Below are 10571 nucleotides of genomic sequence, written 5' to 3' on the forward strand. Positions count from 1 at the left end.
GATACAGTTGGAATCCTGTGCCCATTGTTTGGCTACACAATAGGAGAGAGACATGAACATAGTGGAGTGAGTCCTCTGAGTCCTAAAAATGACTGAAGCAGTGGAGCATCTACAAGAAGAGGTTGTCAGAGCTGAGATGTTTAGTCTGAAGGAGAGAAGGTTCAAAAGGACCTTGTTAATGGTTATGCAGAACCTGATGCAGGGAGTAAACAGAGCTAGAATTTTCTCAGTACAGTAACTGAAATGTACTGAATTCACTGTTCAGTGAGTTCCTTCCCTGGGCAATATCTAATGCATAAGCCTTTACCCATTTGGTTGGGATTGGAGTTGGACTGGTCTTCACTGCAAGAGTGAGAGCCTCAAACTGTTAGTAGCTTCCTCTATCTTTGCTCATTGACTCTGAAGTCAAGGAGGATGTGTGAAGAGCCTCATCAATTAATGTCAAGGGAAGGATGTGAGAGTGTGGCATGACTCTTTTCTTACTTCAGTACATGCATATTGCCCGTGCAGATCCTACAATGAGAGGTAATTGGAGCACTTGCCCTGGAATGAAGAGCAAATTTCACAGGTCTCCTGAGGGAAAGGAGTCCTCTTTGGCTGAACTTGCAATAGCTTTGGCAGTTTAGCATCTGGGCAGATGACTTCTCCCTGAAAAAGGGTCACTGCTACTGCCTGTAGCAGTTTGCTTGAATAGAAAAAGAATGATGGGATGGGGGGATGCCCATCAGATAAGATTCATCAGGATTCATCAGGATTCATCAGGATTCATCAGGATTCATCAGGTTTCAGGAAGGCCAGGATTTTAACCCCAGTGTTCTCACTGCCAAATGTGCCTGTGCCAGGCTACAAGAGCGATAAGATCTGCAGAGGCTCTGCTGAGAACTGCTGCACGTCCTTCCAGGGTGAGTGTGGCAGCAGCAGATCTCCCTCCCTGTCTGAGGCTGGCGAACTGCTTACTAGCTGAGAGATGTGTCTGGAGGCAGGTATGGCCTGGGAAACAGCATGCCAGAGACAGCTCCACTGGATATTACAGCCCACAAAGTAAAGGTTACGAAAAGGAAGGCTGGAAGTGACATAAATGAAATTCCTTGCCAGAGGAAGCACCCCCCGAATCAGAGCCCTGCAAAAGCAAGAATGGCACAGCATGCTGGCACATTGTAGTTCTCATGTGCTCAAAAGTTGTTTCAGTGCTGGTCTGCAAATCCCACTGCCACAACCAGACCAATGTTTGGCCCCTTCCCGAACAGAAGCCGTTTTCTTGCTAGTGGTTTTTTCCCCATCTGTTGCTGGGAGGGAGCAGGTTCTATCAGGTCCCGTGCTTCCACCAGGCCTTGTAAAGGCCCAGCCAGCAGTGTGCACCAGTGGGCAAGCAATGTTATACCCAGCACTGTACACCCCAATCTGGTCATCATTCTGCAAGTCCAGTAAGGCAACACTTCTCCTGTTCTCTACAGACACTGAAATGCTTTTAATGAAAATTGTCAGCTCTTTGGCAAGTCTTGGCCAACAAGGAGTGTATCTTACATCTATTTTTGCTTAAATCATGCAAAAGGGCATTAGACAGTTATGTCTCTCTGCAAGGTATGAAATCCTCCTTCAGACTCCACTTTCTTTTCTCACTATTATGCTCCTGTGACTCTAAATCCAGGACATAATTCAGGCTGAAAAATATCCCTTCTATATTCTCTCTCCTTCTTACCTTGGGGATACAGATATTCTTCTTCCTGAAAGCTTCTTCTGGGGTCTCTTTGGCCATTAACATAGCATGGGGAAGAACTTGGCCACCCAACTAACTGAATCATGATTACTGCCTTATGAATGGGACCAGATGTTAAGTGGCCTTCAGGCTCAGGAGCTCTGGGTTCCCCATGTCCCTACTTGCAGAATAACATCTGCAGTAAGCTGACTGGCTCAGGTCAGCCTGGCTTTTCAAGAGAAGTAGAATGGGACTTGAAAAGAGAAACGAGACTCATCGTATCCAAACACAGCCCTGCTCTGTCACTCTGGTATCAGCCTGCATATGAGCAAAGCTGTTTCAAGCGGTCCCTGCCCCTAAAAAATGCCAGCAGAACTTTCAAATCTATACAGTTTTCAGATACTTCCACTAATTTCCTCTCAGTTTCAAGAAACATTTGACCACACCAGCTTCCCTTGGTGCTGGTGGAGGAACTGTAGGTGGCTGATGACCTGAATTTCTCCTCATTAGTCTTTTAGGTAGAAAAAATCAGTGCCGCTGAAGGACTATGGTACCTTATTCTGCTCATCCTCAGCTCCTGCAGGCAACACTGATGAGGTCAGCAGGATGTCCTGTGTGACTGGCAATAGCAGAGAAGGGCAGAAATGGATCTGAGAGTGTCCTCAGGGCAAAGTCTGTCTGAAGAGCCTTGCACTGTCTGCAGTATTGTCCGTCTGAAGACAGGTCTGTTCTGGAGCAGCAACCCTCCCCTCCCTGGCGGCACCAGAATGTTGCTACAATGCAAGTTCTCTCTGCATTGCCTTCAGAAAATCTCTCCTTTTCTTGGTGGCCTTTCAGCCATTTGGAAGCTTTCAAAGTCCTTTTCTGGTTTAGTTTGTTTTGGGGGTTTTTGTTTGTTTGGTTGTTTTTAGATCCTTTTGTTAGTTTGTTTTTGTTAGTTTGTTTTAATTTTTTGTTTTGTTTCTGTTTTGTTTTGTTTGTTTTGTCTGTTTTTTTTTCCTTTGGGTGACACTGAGAGTAAGGAAGAGTTTTGTAAAAGCTTGAGCCTGAGATGCATTTTGTGTGCTGTGTTCATAACTTTAAGTGATTTAACTTGCTTATTAGAACCAGATCCTTGCTGTAGCTGAGCATCTGGTGCAAGGTCATTGCATAAGAAATTGCTTCTTTTGTTTTTTAGCAAATATATGCTGTTATCCTCAAATAAAATGTTCAAGGGAAAGGCATAGCAATTCTATATTTAGGTAGGTATACAAATAATACAGTCACTTGTACTTCTCTGCACCCTGCTCATAAGTAGCTTCATTTTTATAAAGGACTATAAAAGGTGAATAGGTGAGGAGTTTTCTCTCAGCCTTACCATGTTGAAACTATTTTCCTTTTGCCCCGTTCTTTGGTCTATAACAGGATCAGTTATACAATGTAACTTTAATTATCTGAATACAAAATTTATTTCAGATTTTCATGACTCACATAAACATGAACCTGCTGAGCCTGCAAATACTACAGGACAAAGCTCAGATACTCTTGGAACTGAAGGTGAAAAAGGTTTTGTTTTGGTTTGGTTGTTTCAGTTTTCCCCCTATTATTGTTATTATTATTATTTTAGGAAATGTTTGTATTTTTCCTCATTAGCTTGGGAACTCCAGTTAACCAGGGTTTGGATAACCGAGGTTTTCAAGTACACAGTGATTGGGAGACTGTATTTTTATTGTAGCGTGTAAGGTACCCACCCTCATCCACCCCGTTGTAGCAGCTCTTCAGAAATCTTCCACTGTGCCTTACATAAAAGGTCTTTGAAAAATGAAAATGTCTGTTTCTGGGTCTTCTGCTGAAATCAGCTGTGTAAACAAAAAGTAAAAGTGGTTTTGTACCTGGGAAACAGGTAGGCTCTCTGTGTTGCCCCATGCAGCTGTGTTTGTGCTACAGACCAAAGCACTCAGCACCAGCAAGTGGTAAAACTTACTCTGCCCTGCTGCCTCTAAGAAAACCCTTCCCAAAGGATGCCCTTAAGGTCAGAGGGTGCAATGGCAGGTTATCCCAGTATTTCTGAGGACATCAAATACATACAGCAGATATTTCTATTTTCACAGAGGCTTACTTAATGAAGCAAGTGAGATACAGACCTGAGGTACTCTAGAGAGGCTTTGCATAAATATGTGGGAGTATCAGAGCAGAAATTTCAAAGCTCTTTGTCAGTCAGTGTCCTGTAAGAAGCCTGGGAGACCTCCTTCTCAGCAGCACTGCCCTTAAGTGGCAGGTGTGTTGCAGGCAAGTGGTGTTACCCTCATCAGAGACATGCCCAGGCAAGCACAGGTGCAGTTTTCTACTTAGTAGGCACTACCTGCTTTATGCTTTTATTGTCCGTAGAGCTATTATTACCTCTATGACTTAAAAGCTTTGCTTTGAAAACTGCGGATGGAGGTGTTATACTGTCTTTGATTCTCTTTTCTGCAGGGCTCTTTTATTCTCACTTTAGTGTCTTGACCTTGTCCTAGTGTAACATTTCTCCCACAGAGACATATAGATTATGCTTACTGTCTGAAGAATCATTTGGCTCCTGGATAAATTATCCAAGGTTATGAGGAAATTTCCTCTGTTTTTTTTTTCATTTATTTGCTTACAGTTGGCTTTGTAATATTCTTTAAAAAATTGATGTTACACCCATTTGCATGTACTTAAGCTTGGTCTTCTAAAATGTAATACTTGCACTCATGATGAATAATTGTTTTCCCCCACACTAGAAAAGGAAATAAAATTAAGGGTTCAGAATGGACCAACTGTTGCAAATCAAGACTTCAAAATTTCATATACCCTTTTTACCCCAGTATCTTTTATTACAAGAAGAGGTACTTATCACAGATAAAGACATTTGGGAGTAAAACCTTAATACTGAATCTTGTTATTATAACGATGATGAAGCAGCATTATTGTCTTTCCAGTTACACTAAAGTGGCTAGAAAACATGAACAAATACCACTTCAGAATGTCGCATACATTGTACTTTAGTTTCACATTAGAGCATTAATGTTGGTCTGTCATTTGTGATGAAGAAGTCTTAGTAATTCCTTCTGAATATAAAACCTTAATGTACATTTGAGGCTGTTGATTACATTTCACTGCAACGAAGAATAAACAGATATAGACACAAGCATCCTGTATTTCATAAGAAATGCTTTAACACTAAGATTTGTTGTACTATATTAACGTGTTACCAATCTTTTTCTCCCCCCCCTTTCCTCTCCTGTATATTCCTTAAAACTACCAATCACACCTTCCTATGTTTTGTCAAGGTTAATGTCACACTCCCATGAAATAGAGTGGCTTGAGGGACATGAAGACTCGCGTTTTAGGTAGACTGCAAATAATACAAATCAAAACATCAAAATCCTATACAGTTTACTGGTAATATCTGTTACTTTTTAGATAGCCATTCAGACTCTGTAATGCCCCAGCTTTTGCCAAGTGTGTTGCAAGGCTGTTAAGTGATTGTGCCTGTTGAACTTCCCTCTGAATTACCTTGTGACCATTTGGTACCAGCAAGCATGTGCCACGTTGTGCCACACACAAGATGATGTGAAGCTGGGAAAGCAAACAGCAAACTCCCAATCAGAGGGCTGACAAAGTGGCTATTTACTATCTTTTTTTAGCTATTTACTAATATCACTACCATCTGGGTGATAGTTTCAAGCATTTTGAGATATATATGGTTGTTTTCCTACCCTGTAGGGAACTACCCTGATAATATAAAAAAAAATATTTACATAAACAAAGCATATTCTTTCCTGTATGAGGCAGGAATATGTGTGGCTGCAGTTCTTAAAGCACACAAAACACTTCTCCATTTCTTCCATGATACTTCCATGATACTGGAATTTGTCACTGCAGAGTTTAAACTGCAGGGGAGCAAAGGGTGGCCAGCAAGGCACCTGCTTCAGCACGAAGCCTTGAACTGTGGTGTGCAACTTCAGGCCTCCCTCATTGCAACAGGGAATTGTCCTCAGCAAAGGTGCAGTGGGTCTGCTGTGCTGTCAAGTGTCACAGATGAGATAGAGTGAATGACAGCTGGTAATAGATCAGGATGTTGGGATTTATTTAAAACCCACCAAGATTAGAGCTATTACCCTTCTTGATATCTCACACAGACACTATTTGCTCTTCTGGCATTGTGTTTGTGAGGTCTCAATTTCCATGCTCCCTGTAGGGAGGTTATGGTTGGCCCAGGATGCTTGGGCAGAAAGTCACGTTGCTTTGTGCTGTGCCACTACTACCCCAACAACTACCAAACCCGGGTATCTGTAGCCAAGGACCCTGGTCTCCCCACCTGCATTTTTCTCCAATTGTCTCTCTGATCTCTAGAGTCCTCCACCACTTTCAGGATCTTTCCTCCAACTAGGATCTTTACTTCCTCCTTTCTCAGTCCCTGTCTTCTTTCCAAGTCCACCTCCTCTGAGGAGAATTTCTCTTTTGGCAACAGGTTTCCTTTCCGGACACCCAAGCACCTGATTTTCCCGTCTACCTGCAGAAGCACAATGTATGATAATTCACTTGTCTGATACCTGTCTATTCATTGGATGATTTGGAATATACCTCTTTTCTTCAGTGCAACTACTACCAAATTTACAACCTCTCTGTCCTGGTGGCGAGTAGCACCCCTCAGGCTTCTGCCCAAGTGTTCAAAAGAGCGATTATAGTCTGTCACACACACCCTTACACACATGTATACCCAATTATTTGCCATTTGCAAAAAATAACCATGTTACTGGCTCACTTCTCACTTCTCACCACAGCACAGCAGCTGTCTGACACTCCAATATTGCACCAGAAGCTTCTCAAAGTGCTTGGTACTGCTGTGCACGTGAAAAGTCTCAGTGGACTTCTGCTGCTACCAGCCAGCAGCATGCAGCTAGACTCCAGCATCATCTGGACCCCTCTCTAGTCACTACAGTCTCACTGCAGGGCTCCTTAAATGCCAAATGCTGCCTTGCCCCTTGCCAGCTTCGTGGAAATCCTGCTGAGGTGGAATTACAGCTGATACATGGAAAAGCAGTGTAGCACAGCAAGTGCCAGATGAGCGCAGCGCCACATAACTCTGACAGGCTTAGTTTTCTATCATGAGACAACATGTGAAACAAGGTGGTACATTTTGTTTACTTACAACACCATCACTTGTCATAACACTATACCCTAGAGAGAGATGGAGATGAGTGGTGAATGCAGGAACAACTGCCAGTCTCAGAAGTTTCTCGGAGCTGAGCCAAAGTCAAGGGTTCTTTCATGCCCTAGAACTAGAGGACTGGATGGGCACTGAGTAGTCACTTACATCACCTCATGCAACATGTCAGAATCAAATCTAGTTACATTCATGCCGACAAAAGTGAGGATGGAAATTTATGTATAATGGTTTCTCAAGGACCCTACATCAACTCTCACTAACGACCTTTTTTCCAGTGTCCGATAGAAGTTTTTCTGCTGAATTACTAGACCTGTGACTTTTTGTTCTACCCAGCAAGGATAAGAACTGCTTTTTCTCTTTCACTTTGCAAATGACTCTTAAGCTTTTATGTCACTTTTATGATCTTTCTGTTCCACTCTCTACAGTGGTTGACCAGTCTTCCGTTTATTCTGTAGAGATCATGAGTCACAGCGACACTCTGAAAACTTTACTGGTATGAATATTTTTGGTTTTGATGGTTTTTTTCTGGGTGATTATTTCTTTAGAAAACTGTGCAAGATGTTAACTGCACTGCTTTCAAAGAACTTACGTTTCAGATAAAAGTTAATATTAAGCTTGCATTGCCATTATTCTTCAAAGCAATAGGTCTGTGCAATTCCTTTCAGGTTGTTCAATCCCTCTCTAGAATTGCTGAATATACCTTACTACAGCACAATAATCCCCCATGAAGACTCTGCCATTCCAGACAAAGGACTTGGTTTTCCTGTAGTTGGAAAATGTTTTGCAGCAGGCTCTCCACTCCATTTTGCCCTGTGGCTGTTCTTTGTGCACATGAAGTGCACCTTTATCTTACAGAGTTTGAAATTAAGATTAAGTACCTCTCTTTAAGACAAGTTGATGCCTTAGGATTTTTAGGATTTTTAGCTTCTTGTAGAATTTAGTATAGCTGTGTAGTTTCTCATACTTCAGAATAGTAGTTGACACTTATCAAACCATATTCTCAAGCTCCATACTGAATTTCCTAAATTCTTTAGGTTTTTTAGGTTCTTTTTCAAGGGAGGTCTCTAGCAAACACATCCTGTTTAAGAACATAGGCACTCTAGACCAGGACAAGAAGACGTCTTGTACCCAAAAGCAACCTTGAAGGCCCGCAACCTTGGAGAAGCTCCAGGGATAATGTGTGCCAGAAGGAGGAGGAGGAAGATGAGTAAGAAAGGGGTCTCGAGACCTCCAACTCAATTCAGGGGAGATGTGCCAGAGGGACAATACTGGGGAGGATCTGGAGGTGAATAGTTCTCAGATTGGATGGATAGCACTATAATGTTGTAGAATCCCTGGGAGTACCTTTGTACTCCTTGCACGTGCCTTTGTACTCCTTGCAGCAGAAGGCCTTCATTAAAGACCTGTTCTCTATCTTGTCTATACTAATATTGCCTGGTGAGTCTTTTTTTCCCACTTTTAGGCAAGAAGTTATAGCGATTCATATTGTTGTAGGTCACAAAAGATTTGCAACTTTACCTTTCTGAGCATCAACTTCTGCATGGAGACAGCTCCAAAGAGTACTTTCTTCAGATTTAGATTAACTGACTTCTCAACATCTCCTTAAGGACCACCAAAAAATCTAGGAAATACCTTTTGAACAGTGAGTATTCTTTTGCAGTGCAGATGTTCAGCTTTGTCCCTGTGCCATTCCTTCTTATAAAGCTCAGTTCAAACACTCAGTTTTCCTGTTGGCCAGAAAATAATTAATGGAAGAAAGTAAGTCTTTCTATTTCAGAAATGGAAATTACGTGTCAATGAAGTGACACACAAGCTCAGAGATCAGTTTTCTACCATCTCTGCTAAAAAATAAAACTGCTAATTAGACCTCAATTACTGTTTCAGAAGCAACTAAGAAGGTACATCTCATAGTTAACAAAAGCAGTCAATTCCCATAATAACATAATAGCATTGTGGCAGCATCAGTACTAGGACAACTCTGATCCAGCTTTAGGAATTCTTGTTATTGCAGAAAATATGTTACTTGTTGTCATGCTAAGTAGCACCTGATTCATCTTTTGGTTGTCTTAATTTCTAGGAAATAGACAAAAGGGAAAGTGTTAGTTTGCATTAGCAGTTCAAGTATATTTTGTCTGCAGACCATGACAGGCAACCCAAGTGCGTTGGATGTGTCATCTAGCAACTAATTTGTCATGTGCTTGGTAATCATCTCAAGATTTATTATCATTTTAAATGTGTGACTCTTCCTGGCCTCCAAAGACAATGCACAGTTCTCCTCTATTTACTTTGGATGGTCTGAGCTAAGATAATTTGGGTAGCAGTGCAATCAGTACTTAGCAAGAGAAGGGCATTTACTTCTTGTTGAGTTACTCTATAATGGTTAGGTGAGAACAGAGAGGGGGGTGAGATGGTCGATGGAAGAGTCTCTGCCTTCAAGGTAGAGGCAAGTGCATGGCAGGAACATGTTTCCTTTATCTAGAGCTGAACCAGTTTCACAGGATGGGTTACTTTTCTTTCAGTACTTTGCTCCTATATATTCCTAATAGCAACACTCCGACACAAAGGAAAAAGGAGCATATGCACAAATAGAAAATGAAGAATACCTGGGTCTTCAACTGGACTGTAAACAGGTCTTCCAGAGTTACACAGAGAACAAAATAACATAGCAGGCAAATGTTGTTCTTATAGAACAACAGGCCAGCAATATGGGAAGATGAAGTGTTGTGTATAATACAGCAGAGGAAGAATAGTCCTTTCTACTCAGTTTTAGCTGGATTATAATTTCAAGGCTTGGCTTCTGCACATAGGATCATAGAATCATAGAATGCTTTGTGTTGGAAGGGACCTTAAAGGTTGTCTACTTCCAACTCCTCTGCCATGGGCAGGGTCACCTTCCACTGGGCCAGGTTGCTCAGAGCCACATCCAGTATGGCCTTGAACGCCTCTTGGGGTGGGGCATCCATGGCTTCTCTGGGCAACATGTTCCACTGCCTCACAACAAAGAACTTCCACTAATATCTAATCTAGACCTACTCTCTTTCAGTTTAAAGCCATTCCTCCTCACTGGTCACTAATTGCTCTTGTAAAAAGTCTTTCTTCATCTTTCTTGGAGGGTCTCTTCAGGTATCAGAAGGCTGCAATCAGGGTATAACAGAGCCTTTTCTTTTCCAGGCTGAACAAACCCAATTCTCTCAGCCTTTCTCTGTATGAGAGGTGCTCCATCCCTCTAATCATTCTGGTGGCCCTCCTCTGGACTCGCTCCAACAGGTCAATGTCCTGTGCTGAGCACCCCAGAGCTGGATGCAGTGCTTCAAGTGGGGTCCCACCAGAACACAGTAGAGGGACAGAATCCTCTCCCTTTCCCTGCTGGCCACACTGCTTTGGATGTAGCCCAGGACACAATTGGCTTTCTGGGCTGCAAGTGCCCATTGCTGGGTCATGTCCAGCCTCTCACCCACCAGCACCCCCAGTCCTTCTCAACAGGGCTGCTCTCAATCTGTTCATCCCCCAGCCTATATTGGTATGGAGGGGTTGGCATAAGGAAAGATAAATAAGTGATTCTACAGAAAAGGTACCAGGGAAATAAGTGATACCGAAAATACAAGGCATTTGGGATTCTTAGATGGGGGAGGGAGGAAAGTAAAAATTAAAGAAAAAAAAGAAAGAAAAAAAGAAAGGAAAATTAACGAAGAGTGCTGGTCA

The sequence above is a fragment of the Manacus candei genome, unplaced genomic scaffold (genome assembly GCF_025592945.1).
Source record: "Manacus candei isolate 608988 ecotype Guabito, Panama unplaced genomic scaffold, ASM2559294v1 h1tg000010l, whole genome shotgun sequence".
Classification (NCBI taxonomy): domain Eukaryota; kingdom Metazoa; phylum Chordata; class Aves; order Passeriformes; family Pipridae; genus Manacus; species Manacus candei.